Source organism: Equus caballus, chromosome 1, assembly GCF_041296265.1.
Source record: "Equus caballus isolate H_3958 breed thoroughbred chromosome 1, TB-T2T, whole genome shotgun sequence".
Taxonomy (NCBI): domain Eukaryota; kingdom Metazoa; phylum Chordata; class Mammalia; order Perissodactyla; family Equidae; genus Equus; species Equus caballus.
The window spans coordinates 199,110,606-199,124,803 of NC_091684.1; the positions used below are offsets into that span (position 1 = coordinate 199,110,606).

Genomic DNA, 14,198 nt, shown 5'->3' on the forward strand with positions numbered 1-14,198 from the left:
AAATCAACAAAGAAAATCCGTCTTAAAGTAGCTCTTCTCGTCACACTTCATTTGGGAATGACGCAATTGGCCGATTCCGGGCAGGCGAGCTTTGTTTGGGGCTTAGACGGGATCAAGATCCATCCTTGTCCTTAATGGGCTCATATCTTTGTTATAATCTCTAAGTAATCAAATCCACTGAAGATGGTAAGTTATGCACGACAGGAAGCGTCAATTCACTTTCCAGCACTTTTCATTCTGTGTGATAATTCCTCTCAATGAGGGAAAACAGATGGCACCTCTGAAATCTGTACTTTCTCTTAGATTTGCCATTTAGGCAGTTTTTATTGTACCAAACACCTCTTTCTTCATATTTGATAACTAGAACCCCCCAAAAGTAGTTTAAAGTCTCGATCTAAATAGAATAACATTTGCAAAAAGGTTGAAGGCACTGTGGAAATATGATTTGTAGGCGTGAAGAAACACTATCTAGCAACCTGGAAATGTCTGACATCTCTCAGAGTCTAACAGGCTGAGAACTGGATCGCCCGCCGTCCCTGCCCCCTGGCTCCTGTCTGTCCTTGCCTGACACAGCCGCCGTGCGGGGGTGAACCGGTGCTGGTTGACCGCTGAGCCCCACAACCTACCAGCCTCCTTAGTCTTCACGTGGGCTTGATATCAACCCCCCACGAACGTCAGTGTTTTCATGTAAACTGAGGACTTGGAATAAGTTCATTTCCTGAATAAGACATACTCCCAGTCCTCAGAAAGTGTCAGCAGTTTGGGGAGCAATTGGCATCCTCAAACTGATTAATTTTAGGAGAGCTTCATACAGACACTGTTTACAAGGATGTGGGCAGGGTCCAGAGAAACTGCAAGGGAAGCGCCCCTCTCCAGGGGCCCTGTACCCATCGGGACGGGCGAAGGCGTGAGGGCTGGGGGCAGGGACCTCCTGATGGAGCTGTGGTCTCCAGGAAAGGTGGGTAGCCGATTACAATGACCCTGCAGGCAGGGACCCCAGGAGACAAGCACCCTGACAGGACTCTCCTCCCTCCCTCTGATCTGCTTGTGCTCCCATGGACCAGACCCACCTGGAAGACAAAGAACAGGGAGCTGCTGTGAGTCCATGCGGGTTAGACTGAGGGCACGGAGCTGGGTGGAGCCGGGGGGCAAATGGAAGATTTCCTAAGCAGTTAACCTTTGTTATGAAAGTCTCCCATGAAAGACGTGGTGCCCCCACACCCAGATCCATCTGTCTTACAAAAACGTGGTTTTAACCAACTTTCACTGTTCCATTAGTCTCAGTCAATCCAGGCCACAGCCCGTGTTTGAATGGGCCCAGATACAGTGACGGCATTGGAACCGAGTCCAGTTGTTGTGTGGTGAGGGATGGTCTGGGGGAGATAGAGAAGTGCAAAACCACTGTCTCGAGTGTGCAGTTCAGAGGCGGATGGGACCCTCCACTGAGAGTCCAAGTGGAGCGGGAGGGGCAGCAGAAGAAGGCCGATTCCTCAGAGCAGCCCCGACTGGACCAGCCACACGCTCGGGCCTCCCGCAATCAGGAGGGGCTGTCGTCCCAGAGAAGCCCCACTCCCGGCCGTGGGCTGCGGCCGGTTTTCTGTTGGTCCAGCTTGCTTCTAATCCCAGAGGAAGTATTTTCACTTCTTTGACCCAGGGACCAGGACTCCTTGCCTTGGTCTAATCCAGATTAACCACTCTGACCCAGTGAAAATGAACACATCAACTGAATCGGATAAATCCCCATGATTGGAGAGATATTTGTGGCAGCGTCCAATGAGAGGCGAAAGAGAACACATCAGAATCCTACCCTAAGCATAACCCTCTTCCCTGGGCCAGAAAATTCCCAGACTTGGGAAATGCTGGGCTACAGGGGTTCCAGGAAACAGAGCTGGGTCTGTAGCAGGAGCAGTGACAGGCAGTGTGAAAGGACGTGGACTCGGGGTTCAGGAGCAAGAAGAGATCCCAGCTTGACCACCCTGGCAAATTACTGAACTCTCTCACCCTCAAGTTTCCTCGTCTGTAAAAAAGAAAAATTTGACTTGTTACAAAATTAATTGAAACCATATATGTGAAATGAAGGCAATGTTTTCCACACAGTAATCATTCAAATACTTTTTTGGGGCGGTATACTCACTTTTTAAAAAAACATTGTTTCTTAACACCCTTATTGAGGTATAATTTCAATATACAAAATAACTGACATATGATCAATGATACATATTTAAAGTGATGAGTTTTGACTGATACACCCATGAAACCATCGCCACAATCACAACAACGAACTTATCCGGTGTCCTCATGCCCAGCAACATTCTCTCCTTCCCGTCCCATCTTCCGGCAGCCACTGATCTGCTTCTGCGGCTCCAGAGAGTTTCCTTTTCTAGACTTTCACATCAATGCAATCATATATTATGCATTAATTTTCGCCCAGCTTCTTCTGCTCAGCATAGTTACACGAGAGGCATCATGTTTGTATCAACAGTTTCTCCCTTTGTTGCTGCATAGTATCTGTTGGGTTGGCATCCATGGTTTATCTGCTCACCTTTTGGAAGATATTATGTTTTAATTGCCATTAAACTAAAATTGCAATTATGTTTTAATTGTTTCCCTTCTTATTTTCTCATTAATAGTATAAGAAAAAATCTTCGCGTATTCCATGTTCCCACAGCTGACATTTCCACTGCCTTTCTCCAGCGGCAGCGCTGTTTACAGCAACCAGGTGTAAATGCAGACAGAGCAGTGATGGTGTTTGTTAGCTCCTGGCTTGGGCTGAGTTTGAGCACAAGTTCAGTGCCTTCTGCTTCCTGGGCTTTCTTTCATTCTTTGTCATAAATCCGCCACCTGCAGAAAACAGCCCAAATGCCCATCAACTGACAAACGGATAAAATTGTGACATAGCTATACAACGGAGTATGATTCAACATAAAAAGGAATGAAATGTTCATTCATGCTTTCAACATAGATGAACCTTGAGGATGTGGTGCTAAGAGGAAGAAACCAGACACAACAGGCCACAGGTTGTCTGGTTCCACTTACTGAAACGTCCAGAGCAGGCAAATCCATAAACACAGAAAGTGGGTTAGGGGTGGCTGGGATGCGAGAGGGAGTGAGGAGTGACAGCTAATGGATATGGTTTTGGGGTGACGAAAGTGTTCTGGAATTTGATATGGTGATAGATGCGTGACTGAATATTCTAAAAATCACTGAATCGTATGCTTTAAAAGAGTGAATTTTATAGTATGTGAACTATATTTCAATAAAGCTGTTGTTTTGGAAAAGCAATCTGTAAAACTTTGCCTGGGGAAAAGCATTCAAGAGCAGCAGTTAATTTATTTCCCTTTTCTCGCTTGCTAAAGGGAAGACGAGCTGTTCACCTCCGACGGTGCTGCTCCTGCATTTCCAGGCCTTGAGCACAAAGTGGAACTTGCTGGCATTAGGAAGTGAAAACGTCACACCTGCAAATAGATCGTGTTTGGGGAGGCGGTTCAGTGTCGTATTGTTTTTGTTTACTTGAGACGATAAAGGGCCTGTACCATTTTGGCTTTTTTTTCTTTTCCTTCCTTTAAAGACAACACGTCCAGATTGTCTAACCTCTACGTTCCTCTGGCTTTAGTCAGTTAATTAGCTACAGGATATCCGGTCAGTAAAGCATCTTAGCCAAGTCAGATTATTTACCAGACTCCTAACAGCAGTAGACAGAGCAGAGTGAGCAAGTGGACGTCGGAATATTCAAAACGACCCTCGGAAGCAGAGAAGCGGGCGCTCAGGACTGGCAGAGAGTCCGTGGCAGCTGCAGCCCGGGTCCAAGCAGCTGTGGAGGATGAGGCCCAGCACAACTTCCTCCCTTTTTGCTGGTCTTCCGCCACCTGGTGAAATACCGCCCTATTTAGAATGCTTTTAGCTGCCGGAGGGCCAAGGACGAAGGTCAGCACTGTGTGTCTGGAAACAGAGCGGCACCGTCAGCTCCCAGTGCATCAGTGTTTCCTGGGACCTCACGATTTGTAGCTGAGAAAAACTGTTTCTTTTTCCTGCTCTTGAAAATGTTACCAGCCAAGGTTTGAGTTTTGGTGTCACTTAGTTTAAATCATCAAGTGAATGAAAGGTCTTAACCCAGGGTGAAAGTAAAACCCGTTGGACTCTACTCAGAAATGTTACCTTTGCTTTTTGCTGTAACTTAGCAAAGAATGTTTTCCGAGGTGACTTGGAAGGTTTTCTGTTGTATTCTCTCCAGCTTCTGGTGCACTACAAAAATTGCATGAGAGAAATTTCTGTTTACCCGGCCCCTAATTTGCAAATTTTTTAACAAGTAGAACAGTGCCAAGACATGCGGAGAAGTTGTTCATTTCCCCTTTCTAGCCTGTCTCTCGCTTTCCCAGACAACCGTGTTAATGCCCTGGGGTGCCTCACTCTGCGTTGTTTCTCATGCTCACAAATATGGCATAAGCGTATGTTAGGTTGAGATTTACAAGACTGACATTTTATTGGATCAAAAGCAGTTGAACATCATCAATTTCGTACGGTTCAATCACACACATAGACATTTGGTGCGTGCATGTCGTGTCTGAGGACTTTTCAGATGTGAGCGTTACTGTGTTTCCACAACAGACAGGAGACATCTGCCCAGCTCGTGGGTGTGGATCTGACCCAAGCCAGTGGTCACACAGGGCTGGTGGCCCCGTCCCCTGTGGAGGGACATTGGCGTCGTTCCCTGGTGTGTTGAGTTCCCTCTAACTGGCCTGTCCTGGTGCACAGCTCTCTGCTCCCGGGATCCCCAGGGGGGCTGCTGAGTCAGAGGGCACACACATCTCGGATTCCAAAGTGTTGCCAGATTTCTTTCCATAAACGTTGTATCGGTTCAGGCTCCTGTTGGCAAGCACGGGACTGGGACTGCTTGTTTCCTGTGTTCTGGCACCGCGGGCATCGTCACTGTACTGGGTGGAGGATGGTTTTCTGTTTTGACTCACCTCCCCTTGGGTTTTGGTGAGGTTGAGCACCTTCTCACACGTCCTTAGAGTTCTGTGGCATTTCCTCTCCTGTGAATTGTCGTTTCTCATCCTTTGCCCTTATTTCCCTCAAGGTATTTGACTCTGTCCTCAGTTTGTCGGGAGCTCTTAGTTTGGTGGCGACAGTAACGCCTTTTCTGCTCTGCAGGTAAAGTGACTCATTTCCCAGTCAATCACTTCTCTTTGATTTTGTTTGTTGTATCTCTCGCCATACAAAAAAAACCCTCTTACATTTAGTCACATACATCTATCTTTTCCTTTATGGTGTCTTTTCTGGCTTAGGAAGATTTCCTCTACCCAAGGTAACATAAATCTCCTCCTAACTCTCTTCCAGTACTTTCATTGATTTATTTTTATGCACACACATTAATCCATCTGGAATATATTTGGTGTATGGTGTGAGGTATGAACATAGCTTCATGCTCTTCTCAAGATACAGCCAGCCTGATGACACCTTTTATCCACAGAATTGAAAAGCCACCTCAGTCATAGATTGTTTCACATATCTGTGTATCAATTTCTGCACCTTGCATTATATTTCCTCTATTCCTGTGTCAATATGACACTACCTTGATTATAATAGTTTAAGGTTTTAGTATATAGGAAAGCAACTGAGTCCCATTTTACTCTTCTCTTTCAATATTTTTTGGTATTGTGTGGCTTTTTTCCCCATATAAACTTTAAATTCATTTTGTTATAGTCTAAAACAGGAAACAACCATTGGGGAATCTGATTAAAACTGCATTAAAATCATGTATTAATTTGGAAAGGATCAACTTTTTTTATATTTTGTTTTTTCCATCCAGGAAACACGTTTCTCTTCAATGTTGTTTTATATCTTTAAAAAACATTTTATAATAGTTTTCAAATAAATACTAAGCTTTCTTTTAAAATGCATTCCTCAGTATATAAGAGTTTTGTTTCTTTTAAAATTGGAAGTTTGGTTAAATGGCTGGGTGTACAATAAACAGAACAATGAACAGCCTTCCCTCTCTTAGTGCTAGAACTTCTTCTCAGACTAAACCGCCCAGCCACCCCACTTCCGGTCCTTGGGGTCGGACGTGATCAGCCGGACTTGCAGAGCATTGGAGCAGAGCTTCGTGCCACTCGACCCTGTTCCAGCTTTGCTACGCGGGGCAGGTTATGGCGGCTCTGAGCCTCGAGCAGCTGGATGTGCTGATTTTTCTTTCAGTTCTGGACTAGCCAAGACTTTGTCAAAAGTGGGATCTTCACAGACGAAACTAATTACTGTATTTACATTTCAATTTCCTTGGAAACATAATTTTATCTGTTGAACAGAGGCTCATTTGAAGATAAAGCCACAAGATATAAGGTAGATGAGGACTATCATTTATTGGAAGAATTTTCTTATCCGTATGTGAGAAACCTACTGTTCTCCTATATTTACTTTCAAAGGCTAGGATTTACAAGTAGAAGTATTTCTGCCTCTTGGATCTAATGACCAGCCTTCTTCATATTAAACCCATTAAAATGCCAACAAAAATGTCTCAAACAAAAATCTTCAATTACATAACCTCAATATCCAAAAAATAAGTCAAAGAAGAATTTTCAAAAGAACCCAACTAATTTTGTGTGTGTGTGAGGGAGAGTGGCTCTGAGTCAACATCCCTGCCCACCTCCCTCCCTTTTATACTTGGGACGCTGCCTCAGCATGGCTCGATGAGCAGTGCCAGGTCTGCACCCAGGATCCGAACCGGTGAACCCTGGGCTGCCAATTCGGAACGTGCGAACTTAACCACTACGCCACGGGCTGGCCCCCAACTCAATTAATTTTTAAATGCTACTATCCGAAAGAATAAAATTATAAAGGAATAGGAAAAAACCAATAAACTTTAAAATTGTCTGATACGGAACAACCAAAAGGTCTCCATCAGAATTCAAAAAATGACTTGAATATGCACTAAATGAGAAGAAAGAAGATATAAAGACATGAAACAAAGGCATATCACAGTTAAGGACATTTCTAGAAGTAGTAAAGAGTTTACACTGAAAACTGGTTAACAGTTAATTGGACCGTTTACTTATTAACCACAGAATCAAATCCAAAATTAGATGGCTCTAGTAAATGGGTGTAAATAATGGGGGACCAAAATGACTCATTTCTAGAATCGAGTACAGTGTTTTAGCTTAAAAATAATAGAGTAAGAACTTGAGTCAATAGAAGAAATAAAATTTAAAGAATCAACAATTTAAGGCGTAAAATGTTTTCAGAATGGATTAAAGACTTCATCTATGAACAGAAGTTAACATCTAGAGAAAGCTGTCAAGACGGTACGTGTAACATTTTTAAACTTCAGTGAGTAAGACATCTGAAAACATCTGGAATAAAGACCAGATAACATTCAAAACACCGATTTTAGATGCAGCCACAACGACACCAAGAGCTCCCCAAGGACATGTAGCATCTGCAGTTCTCTTTGTGGAAAAAATTGTCCAGCAAGATGTCATTCATTTGAGAAAGCTAAAGAAAGAATTTCACATGTCCCGCCAACCCCAAATAGTCACTGACCTTACACTTTGGGTCCAAAATAGGAATTTCTTCACATCGTGGCTGTTTCATCAGCTCTTAGGACGGGAGACTGAAAACGCCATGCAGGCGGATCAGTGCTCTGACCACAGGGCCCTTGCAGAATGAGACTGTGATTCAAACCTGAAAAGGCAGAGGCAGGGGAGTGAGTATGTAGGGCACATCTCCTATGTAGCCAGAGCTGTATGATACACTGTTTCACTCAGTCTTCAAAACCCTGGTGGTACAGCCCCCTTGTTTCAGATGTCAAGTAATGCGCTTTGTTAAGTAATAGAGTCCGGATTTGAGTACACGTCCTTCTGACCCCCAGGAAAAGCACAAGTTTCAGAATAACAGTCCAAAAACTGAGAATGGGATAAGACGTGGAGGGCTCAGACCCAAAGCTCAAATGTCCTTTTTCACTCATAGAAAGAAGCCTCAGGATTTGGGGTTGTTATCGCTGTAATCAGCAGAAGAATGAATTTGAAGACGCTCGTGATGGAGTGTGTGTTGGCGTACAGATTTGTTTTAAGCAGAAGTGGTTTTATTCAATGCTTTCTTCCAAACATATTTCAAAGGAAGGAGAAAGGAGTATATATACAGCGTTTAGTGAGTATCAATGGCATGTATTAAGTGGAAATAAGGAATAGCAAAAATAAGCAGAAATAAAGAATGATAGGAGCCGGCCCGGTGGCTGAGTGGTTAAGTTTGCGCTCTCTGCTTTGGCGGCCCAGGGTTGGTGGGTTCGGATCCCCATTGCTGACCAATACACGGCTTATCAAGCCATGCTGTGGCAGACATCCCACATACAAAATAGAGGAAGATGGGCATGGATGTTAGCTCAGGGCAAATCTTCCTCAGCAAAAAGAGGAGGATTGGCAATAGATGTTAGCTCAGGACTAATCTTCCTCTAAATAAATAAATAAATAAATAAATAAATAAATAAAATCTGAGAATTAATCACACAACAAAAGGGGTAAAGGGGAGAAAACTGTCAGAAACAAAAGGAACAAGCAACTGCTGCTGAAACGCATGCGTTTGATGGTGGGTGGGCCTCGCCCTGGGAGGCGTCATTGCACGAGTGAGGGCACATCCTGAGGGCCTTCAGGGCCGAGGAGAGCTCCACCGAGTAGGGCTGGACAGGCAGGTCCGTCTGGCCTGAGGTCCAGTGGGGTCGAGCCGTCGTTCACCTATGGGAGGAAGCGCGTGAGTTTCCAGGCTGATGATCCTGAGAAAGAGGCTTCGCGAGGTCAGGCCGCCAGGTGAGAGCAGCTCCCAGCCAATGAGAGTGAAACGGACGTGGGAGGCAGGGTGGCCACGCCACCCGACCCAGGGAGAGCAACTGTGACGTGAACGGACAACGTCAGAATTGAGGGGCTCAGGTGAGCAGCTTACTCGGGTGGAACCGAGTCTCCAGCTGAATCCACACTCCTGGGGTGCCTTCTGGGAGGAGCGACAGATCGAGGCTCGACTGGTGAAAGCGGTGTGAGGCGGGTGATCAGCGGTCAGCTGTGCTGTCAGGGACGTAGGCATCTGTACTGTTGCCTGTCTTTCCCTGAACCGATTGCCAGATGTGGCCCCCTCTCACCTGGCAGTGAACTCCTTTGGTGAAAGGCAGACGGAGCTGAACTCGGCCAAGTACACAGAGAAGGTTATTGGCCCTGCCACGTTGAGGCCAGGGCCCCATAAGGTGGTAACAGCAGCATGTCCCGCAGTGTCGAAGGAGAATATTTTTTTGGTTGGTTTGTTTTTGCTGAGGAAGATTGGCCCTGAGCTAACATCTGTGCCAATCTGCCTCTACTTTGTATGTAGGACACCTGCCACAGCATGGTTTGATGAGCAGTGTGTAGGTCTATGCCCAGGATCTGAACCCACGAACCCTGGGCCGCTGAAGTGGAGTGAACTTAACCAGCATGTCACCGGGCCAGGCCCTGAAGGATACTGTTTTAAAGGGAAGCTGTGGGAAATATCTGTGAAACAGTGACTTTCCTTCCAAGGCCCGCCTTCAAGTGAGGTTGTTGTGAGGCAGCCTGTGAAAGGGGCTCTTGGCAGGAGGCCCCGACTGTGGGTTTAAGGCTCGGGCTCTTCTCTAGAAGCTTCCCCCTCCCCCCAGGATTGTTTTCCACTTATTTTGTTTTCCGTCTGTGGCTGGGCTTCTCGAGCGGGTGTCTCTGTCCTGTGGTGACCTGTGTTAGAGACCACGGGTTCCAGTTGACAGAGCCCACACTCTGGACGTTTTGGAGGCATATTATTTCACCCATTTCCCAAGCTGCCTTTGAGGCTAATATCACTGCTTACAAATGATGATGAAGTATTTAAATTATACAGGAAAGGACAGGGAACTCCTTTCTGTGTCAGTGGTTCTTTTGAATGGCTTGCACGATGAATTTTCGGGGTAGAAACCGCCCCTGCATTTGGGTTTGGCTGGGACTGACAGAGATGTGCATCGGAGCCAGGAGAGGGGGGAGCGGCATGGGCTCGTAACTCTTTCTGTACCTCCTCATCCCATTGAAAAACAGTGAAAAATACAAGGAGGCAACGTGAAACAAAGCTAAAAAGAGCACTCGTTGAAAAAGGAAAGAAGATGGTTAAAATACTAGCTCAGCAAAACCCCAGTGGAACAAACACAACGACACAAAGGGTGCCGGGAGGCCCTTTGTCAGAATGAAAACCGCCCAGAGAGGGAGGAGCGCCTCGAATACCTGCCTGTCATTGCGGAGCCCCCAGGCGGGCTGCCTCTGCCCCGGGAGGGCTCCTGAGGTGCTGCCAGGGCCCGGCACGTGGCCTGCCCTCCCTCCAGCCCTGGGCGCTGTCAGCTGTGCCTTCCAGGCTCCTGCCGATGCCACAGGATCGGCGATGCGGTGGGGACTGGGGGCTCATCCGGATCCCTCGTCAGCAAAGGCCGGCAGGTCCCGGTGAACCTCCTCAGCTGCAGCCGGGGAGCCGGGAAAGGAAGACGGACTCTCCAGCCCCCAGCGCCCTGTCAGCCCCAGAAACCACCTCTACTCCGGAACCGACCTTCAAGGACTGTGTCCCAGCTCCTCGGGGAGACTTTCCCCATCTCGGCAGCGTACTTCAGGTCCTCTCCTGGCCTCACCTGTGTTGAGGCCCAGCCACTCTCGGGACGAGCCCACAGACGCTGAACCCGCCCCTCCCCGGGGCTCGGGCCCTCCCAGCCCAGGCCTTAGGTGGAACTGAAGCAAGAGTGGTGCCAACGATAAGGCAGAATGATGATTCATATCAAGATTAAGGGTAGAGAAAGGAAAATTAAACATCTTGGGGTTTTTTGAGGCTTTTTCTTTTTAAATGTGGTAAGATTCACATAACACAAAATTTACCATCTTAACCCTTTTCAAGGGCACAGTTCAGTGGCATTAAGCACATTCTCATTGTCGTCAGCCACCACCACCATCCGTCTCCAGAACTCTCTTCATCTTCCCAAACTGAAACTCTGTCCCCAGTAAACACTAGTGTCCCATTCCTTGCTCCCCCCAGCCCCTGGCACCCCCATTCCACTTTCTGTCTCCATGAATTTGAGTCCTCCAGGGACCTCATCTGAGTATTTATATACAGTATATTTACACACAGTATTTGTCTTTTTGTGACTGGCTGATTTCACTTAGATTAACGTCTTCAAGATTCATCCATCATGTAGCATGTGGCAGGATTTCCTCTCTTTTGAGGGCTGAATAATATTCCATTGTGTGTATAGACCACATTTGTTTATTCACTCATCTATCATTGGGCACATGGGTTGCTTCCACCTCTTGGCTATTGTGAGTGATGCTGCTATGAACGTGGGTGTACAAACATCTCTTTAAGATCCTGCTCTCAGTTCTTCTGGGGATATACCCAAAGTGGGATTGCTGGATCACATGGTAGCTCTATTTTTAATTTCTTGGGGAACCTCCACACTGTTGTCCATAGTGGCTGCACCATTGTACATTCCCACAACAGTGCACAAGGCTCCCCTTTTCTCCACGTCCTCGCCAGCACCTGCTGTCTCTTGTCTTTTTGATCATGGCCATCCTGACAGGTGCGAGGTGATGTCTCATGGTTTTGATCTGCATTTCCCTGATGCTTTGTGACATTGAGCATCTTTTCATGTGCTTATCGACCGTTTGTATATCTTCCCTGGAGAAAAGTGTATTCAAGTCCTTTACCCATTCTTTAATCAGGTTGTTTGTTTTTTGTTATTAAGTTGTAGGAGTTCTTTATATATTCTGGATATTAACCCCTTATGGGATTTGCAGATATTTCCTCCCATTCCATAGGTTACCTTTGCACTCTGTTGATTGTGTTCTTTGATGCACGGAAGTTTTAAATTTTCATGTAGTCTAATTTATCTATTTTTGTCTTTTGTTGCTGTGGAAAATAAATTTCTCTCAGACACATAAGAAGTCATAAAAATGTATTCTCTACTTGAATACACGGAGACTTGCCATAAGAACTAAGAAATCAGGAATTATATCATCATACATCACATTTTATGACTGAGTACAACTCACCCAAAAATCATAGTAATAAAAATACTATCTATGAAATAATTAGGTCGTAGACAAGCAGTCCAAAGGGAAAAGGTATCACTTTCAGGACTGCTGTGTTGCTCACTTCTTTCTCTCCTGGAATAAAGAAGACTGTTAAGCGACAGAGAAGAGGAGGATCTTTAGCATTTGGGGACGGGAGGAAGGGAAAGGCAGTGACGTTTGAAGCACGTGCGAGCTCTCGGGTGATTTGAACGCATTGTTCCATTAATTCCTGAGTGGCCTGAGGGGCAGGCGTGGCTGGTGCCCAGTCACGGCTGCCGCTCAGGGTCCTGCCAGAGTCACAGAGTGGGCCAGCCGAGAGCCGGGATGGGAACCCAGAGCCTGCTTTTTTCTAACTCATCACCAAGTGAAGTAATAGTTAACTAAAAGTTAACCCATAGTTAACAGTTTCAACTGAAATGTTGTTAGGACACTTTATGGAATACAACAAAATTATTCTAAAACTAATTGGTAAGAATTAACTTTCAAATTATCAAGGAAAAAGAAATACTCAAGGATGACTAAAAATGTATTTGAACATCTCACTATTCAAAATAGAATGATACAGAATTAAAAATGGAAGCAGATTATTGTGACAGAATAAAGACCTCAAGAATAAGCCTTCCTACTCTTAGGATTTGATATACAATGATCTGAGCTGAAACACTTGTCAGGCAAAAGTGACTCATCACTTTATCAAAGTGCAGATTACTATAAATCCACATTTAGAAAAGGTAATAGACCAGGGGTTCCCACTCTCCCGTAGAGGTTTGTTTGACCAGAGGTGTGTGTGTGTCTGGATCCGAATGCTTCCATGTGGGCCCTCCAGGCCACAGTTCGCCAGGGAACCACCCTTCCTCATGATCCTCATCTCGTCAAGACTGCGTTTCTGTAGCTGCCCAGCCCGTCTGACATCCAGGCTCACGACTTCTGACGTATCCGCTCCCCGGGTGAGGGATTCCCGTAAAATCGAGCCCGCGTCACAATCACGTGGGAGTCCTGTTAACACAGTCTGCTGGGCCCACCCCAGAGTCTCTGATTCAGGGGCCGTGGGTGAGGCCCCAGAATCCACATTTCTAACAAGCTCCCAGATGAACGGGCTCCCTGGACCTGAGACGAGCACACAAATTGGAAGCAAGCATTTAGAAACGCTCACGCTTTTAAAAGGAACTTCTACATTGTGTATATTACAGAGTAATTTGGATTCCACTGAATCTAAGAATTAAAAAATGGGCTTGTATTTTCTATGACCTTTTTAAATTTCATTTTTCTGGATATTTTTGTTAAATTTTATAAAAGCATTGGCCATGGGGATTGGAAATTTAACAGCAAATGACCAAAAACGTGTCAGAGTTCTGAGCAGCTGGCACGTGCCTTGGAGGAAGCATACGATCTGGGGTGGCCACAGCCGGCGGCCTAGAAACGTGAGCCAGTGGGAGAACCAGAGCAGATTTGAGTCCCAGCACAGACATGCCCTGTCAGGTTCCATGGAGAGCCAGGATGTAAAATCACATGCCAATGACAACTTATTAATTTTCAGTGAATAAGGAAACCCCCAGCTGCGTGGGCGACGTGTGTGGGCCTGACGAGTGAACCATCTGCCCGCCTGGGAAGCCGGCTTGTAGTCCAGAACTTATAGGTGAGCATGGACATGCAAAAAGAGGAGCTCAAGGTAGGGCTTTCGTGTTAGTGCATCAGGCTGGTTACCTGCTGAAGACGTAGGATACACCTGCCGAGGGACCCCACATTCCCCGGTCAGCACGCAGACGGGTGGACACTTACTTATGGAGCTTCCCTTGCTGACCCACCAGCTTCCCCTTCCTAACTGACAGGTGATCAAATTAATGCTGGCAAGTCACCACTGTCAATCTGTCAGCCGTGTCTGGAAGTCCTTCTGTCTCTTTGGTGATGTTTTTGCCCATCTCCACTGCAACCCATGAGGTTATGGGTGTCAAAGCTAATTTTGAAAAAGTTAGCAATGTGAATCTCATACACATACATAGCGAGCAGGTGTCAAATCTTTAATTAACCCATGGAAGGAAACAGGGCTGAAAAATCTGATTTAAAGAATGCAGGAATATATACAGTCAGTGAGAGAAAGAATGAAATAGTGTTGCCAAGTTACATGCAAACCTGGCTAAT

The 14,198-nt window shown here is 45.9% G+C and overlaps 1 protein-coding gene across 4 annotated transcripts in view; it reads left to right on the forward strand.

The window, feature by feature from the left end:
* The window catches only part of GNG2 (G protein subunit gamma 2), a 97,190-nt gene that overhangs the window by 24,178 nt on the left and 58,814 nt on the right, over positions 1-14,198 (forward strand). Inside the window, exon 3 of one of the 4 annotated variants that reach the window (XM_005603468.4) lies at positions 13,597-13,695. The exons of the other annotated variants lie outside the window; for them this stretch is intronic. The gene's annotated coding sequence lies outside the window, so the exon portion shown is untranslated. The remainder of the gene's footprint in view (positions 1-13,596; positions 13,696-14,198) is intronic. 4 annotated transcript variants of the gene reach the window in all.